Source organism: Nicotiana attenuata, chromosome 7, assembly GCF_001879085.1.
Source record: "Nicotiana attenuata strain UT chromosome 7, NIATTr2, whole genome shotgun sequence".
NCBI lineage: Eukaryota > Viridiplantae > Streptophyta > Magnoliopsida > Solanales > Solanaceae > Nicotiana > Nicotiana attenuata.
The window spans coordinates 107,239,949-107,245,392 of record NC_031995.1 but is presented as its reverse complement, the minus strand read 5'-3'; positions in this window follow the sequence as shown (position 1 = coordinate 107,245,392).

The window sequence follows — 5,444 nt, the reverse complement described above, 5'->3', positions numbered from 1 at the left end:
AAGTGGTGGGGCACTGATGGGTGCTGATGGTGAACTGTGAGGCTGCTGGTTAGAATAATGCGGCTGAGAACCACGACCACCTGAAGTACCATGAGAAACCTGAAGAGCTGACTGAAAGGGCCTCGGAGGATGGCCTCTACCATAAGAATCTCTACCTCCAGACGAGGTACCACTGAACCTACCTGTATGACGGGGCCTCTTAAGTCTTATCTGACCCATGATCACCTCTCTGTGCAAGAGCCATCTCAACTCTGCGGGCCGCATTGGCCGCCTCCTAAAAAGAAATCTCACTCTCGGCCCCCATAGCCATCTAGAGACCCATCAATAAACCTCTGCACCCTCTCTCTCTCGGTGGGGAGTATAACAATAGCATGGCGAGCTAGATCAATGAACCAGGTCTCATACTGTGTGACTGTCATAGAGCCCTGCTGAAGGCGCTCAAACTGCCTGCGAAGAGCATCTCGCTGAGTAACGGGGAGAAACTTTTCCAAGAACAACTCTGCAAACTGGTCCCAAGTCAGAGATGGCGACCCTGCTGGTCTAGCTAAACAATAGTCCCTCCACCATGTCTTGGCGGATCCAGATAGACGAAAGGTGGCAAAGTCGACCCCATTGGTCTTCACAATACCCATAGTCCGAAAAACCTCATGGCAGCTATATAAGAAATCTTGGGGGTCCTCTGAAGAAGCACCGCTGAATGTGGTGGTGAAGAGCTTGATGAACCTATCCAGCCTCCACAAAGCATCTGCGGACATAGCCGCTCCATCGCCGGTCTGAGTCACAATACCCGGCTGGACTGCCACAGCTGGCTGAACCACTGGAACCTGAGCCTGGAGAGCTACCTGCTCCGGAGTACGTGTAGCAGGAGTCTGAACTCCTCCTCCAGCCTGGGAAGTGGTTGGTGCTACTGGAAGCAAACCCGCTCGAGTGACGCTCTACATAAGGCCTACATATCTGACCAAAGCGTCCTGAAGAACTGGGGTGGCTATAAACACCTCTAGGACCTGAGCTGGGCCCACCGGAGCTGCTGGAGCTGGAACCTCCTCGTCATAATCAATCTGAGGCTCCACCTCTGGGGCTGCTGCTCGGGGCTGAGCTCTGCCCCTGCCTCGGCCTCTGGCACGGCTTCGGCCTCACCCTCTACCCCTTGCAGGAGCTGCTGCTGGGGGCTCGGGCTGCTGCGCGGTAGAAGAGGAAGCACGTGTTCTCTCCATCTGCGAAAGAACAGAGTAGAGAGACAATCAGTATTTGAGAAACAGAATCGCACGACAAGAAAGAACAAAAGTGAAATTTTCCTAACTCTGTAGCCTCTTGGGATAAATACAGACGTCTCCGTACCGATCCCTTAGACTCTACCGAGTTTGTCCGTGAGTTGTGAGACCTATGTAACCTAGTGCTCTGATACCAACTTGTCACGACCCGGATTTCCCACCCTCGGGAGTCGTGATGGCGCCTACTATTAGGAGCTAGGCAAGCCAATTATTACCTCTTTTAGCGAACCTCGACATTATTAAAAACAACGAAACATTTAATAGAAAAGCGGAAGTCTTAGATATAAATAAACTGAAAGCAATGCAGAAGTTCAATACAACTCTACCCAAGAACTGGAGTCACAAACTCACGAACGTCTAGAGAATGCTAAATACAATGTCTGAATAAAAACATAGTTTTGTTTGTTCCGGTACAAAGGATAACAAACTAAAGTAAATACAGAAGAAACTCCGGGCCTGCGGACGTCAGCAAGGCTACCTCGGTGTCTATGGACTGAAGTCAACTCCCAAATCTACTATTACTGTCCAAAAGATGCTCCGGCACCGTGATCTGTGCAAAAAGATGCACAAAGTGTAGCATCAGCACAACCGACCCCATGTGCTGGTAACTGCCTGGCCTAACCCCGGCGAAGTAGTGACGAGGCTAGACCGGACTACCAAACAAACCTGTGCAGTTCAATATATATGTATGCAATATCAAGGTATACAGAAATTAACCAGCCAAGGGGGGGAGCATGCTGTAGGGGCTGTAACAGTTCAGGTATAAAATCAACAATTAAGGAATGAAACAGTACAACTACAATAGCAACGAGAGTAGGAAATCAACAGTTGTACGGCACCACCCTTCGTGCTTTTACTCTCGTTCTCACCAAAACAATCATATAGAGTGCACGGCATCACCCTTCGTGCTTTACCTCACAAAATGATGGCACGGAATGATCCTTCGTGCATAAACACTCATATCATGGCACGGAATGTTCCTTCGTGCATTAGTAATCATATCATGGCACGGAATGTGCCTTCGTGCATTAGTAATCATATCATGGCACGGAATGTTCCTTCGTGCATTAGTATTCATATCACAATCGTGCACGGCATCACCCTTCGTGCTTTATCACTCGTCCTCACCCAAACAACAATCACAAACAATGGGGCGAGGGAATAGACAAACAAAATAGGAATCCCGACAAGCGAACAAGAAAACAATTAAATCCCGGCAAGGAAAAAACAATAACAACAGCAACATCCCGGCAAGGGAGGTAATCGATATACGAATACGGCCCGGCAAGGGAATAATCACATTTCTTTCTTTTCTTACTCAATAATTACTTTATCATTCGAGCCAACGCTCCAAAGAGTTCACAAATCATAATTCTTTCTCATACTCTTCACATTATATAGAGTTCATCAATTACACGAGGAATTCAACAACAAAATCATGATAATCACCCTTTAAGGACTCACGGTCATGCTAGACACCAATGTATAGATACTCGTCACCATGCCTATACATCGTACTCGATCAATTAGCAAATAGCAAACAAGACTCAACCCATATTCCCTCAAGCTAGGGTTAAACCAAACACTTACCTCAACTTCCACAGCTAAATCAATCCACAACGACCGCCTTTCCTCTCGAATTCGGCTCCAACTCAATCAAATCTATGAAATAACGACTTTACAACATTAATATAAGCTAAACAAATCAAACCCAATGCCTAAATATAGTTTTCTAAGCTTTCTTCCCAAAATTCCAAAAATCGACCCCGGGCCCGCTTGGTCAAAACCCGAGGTTCGAACCAATTTTATATCACCCATTCCCCCACGAGCCCGAATATACAATTTGTTTTCGAATCCGACCCCAAAACGAGGTCTAAATCAAAGGAAATTGAAAAGCCCTAATTCTACCCATTTCCCCCAATTTCCACCCTAATCTATGTGATTTAAGCTTAGAATTTCAGTAATTAATGAAGAAAAATGAAGGAATAAGTGGGGATTTACTAACCCAAGTGGTCTTGAAGAATGGGGGCTTCAATGGACTCCTAGAAGCTTGGGGAAGAAGAGAGCTCGTGAGAATTAGAGTTAAACCCGTAGCTACTGTTTTGAACATTTTAAAAAACATCACTGGGCAACATTGCCCTTCGCGTTCGCGAAGGGTTGACTCAACAGACCATTGCGTTCGCGATGAGCAGGATGCGAACGCGAAGAGAAGGACTGGGGGGGGGTCCAGGAATTGGCCTACGCGAACGCGTTGTACTACACGCGGACGCGAAGAAGAGATGTCGGGAACTACGCGAACGCGAGGATTCAACCGCGAACGCGAAGAGGAAAGAAGACTAAGCCCCTCAGGGTCACTTGACCCTACGCGAACGCGAAGCAAGGGCTGCGAACGCGATGAAGGAAAATTGAGGAGCTTCGCGAACACGTGAGGAAGAGTGCGAACGCAAAGAAGTATTCACCTGTGCACCTGTTGCAAATTTTCTGCAACATTTCTAAGTTCAAAACCACCCCCGAACACCTCCAAAAACGCTCCCGAGCCCCCGGGGCTCCTAACCAAACACACACACTAACTCAACGACATCATACGAACTTAACCATGCGATCAAATCGCCAAAATAACATCAAACTCAATGAATTAAACCTCAAAATCATCACTTTTTCATCAAACTTCATAAACTTTCATTTTTAAAGATTTAGGTCCGAAACACATCAAATGACGCCCGATTTCAACCAAATTTCACAGAAAGCGCTTAAACCGCATATAAGACCTGTACCGGGCGCCGGAATCAAAATGCGGGCCCGATACCAACACGTTCTAATCAATTTTCGTTTCAAATTTTCATATTAATTTCAGAAAAATTAATTTCTCGGGCTCTAGACCTCGGAATTCGACTCCGGGCATATGCCCGAGTCTCATATTTTTCTACGGACCCTCCAGGACCGTCCAATCACGGGTCCGGGTCCGTTTATCCAAAATATTGACCAAAGTCAACTTTTATCATATTAATACCAAAATTCATCATTTTTCACGCAGAATTCATATTTAAGCTTTCCGGCTACGCGCCCGGACTGCGCACGCAAATCGAGGAGACTAAAAATGAGGTTTTCAAGGCCTCGGAAGCACGGAATGAATGAGAAAATAGGTGATGACCCTTTGGGTCGTCACAGATACCGCTTGTACTTCTCAAGCATCGTCATGAAGATCTTGGCCCGAGTCTCCACCCTGCGAGCACTCTCGACCTCCAGCGTGTAAGACTAAAAACAAAGAGAGGGAGATAGTCTATAAGGGCCAACATTAAACAAAAAGAAAAAAAACAACACAGCAATGAACAAAGGGAATTGTACAGAAAGAAACTCACCCTTAGGCCCATCGCGGCCAACCCCCGTGAAAATTCGACGTCGATGACATCCTGAAGAGCTCCTCTCTCCACGCCCGAGCACAAGAGATCAAATTGCGGCACAAAATCCAGCGTGTTCTTCAAAAGATTGAGGTCTGACGGAATCTCAAGTATCCGAGAAAGACCCCCCACCGTTACCACGGTGCGGGTGAAGCCCTCCTCGAACATCCTAACATCGTCAGGATCAAGGTCGGACTTGGACTCGTAGTCGTCAACCATGACACATTTCTCACTCTCTTCGGCCCGAGGAGAAGTGCGGATTGGCCAGGAGGTCGAGGGGTCGCTCCAGACAGTAGTCGTAGCCTCGGGACTCCGTCTCCCCACCACTTTGGCTTGTTGATCTCTCGTAACCGGCGCAGCCTTTATGACCAGAGCAACATCACCACCGATATCACCGCCAACATCGGGCATAGTCAGGCCAAGGTCGACCCCGACAATGTTTCGACTAATGGCGCCACCTCCAGGGCCACCCATCGTCTCTTCGATGGACCCTCTCCACTACCTGCACGGGATGACTCGCCTGTGGAACGGGTAGTAGGAACCGGAGTCTCAAGTTGAGAAGTAGCCGCCGCGTTTGTAGCTTCGGCCGCAGGCGCAGATGGGTTAGCGACCCTCGATGCAGGCCGGGTAGCAGCCCTCGGCACAGGACGGGTAGGAGGCGCCGGTTGATGGAATGTGAGAGGAGGAGCCCTCGTTCTTCGCATCCTCCGTGCCAATAAAGAAAATTGGTCATATAATAACAAGATCGGACCTTACGAAAGAAAGAGCAGGCCGA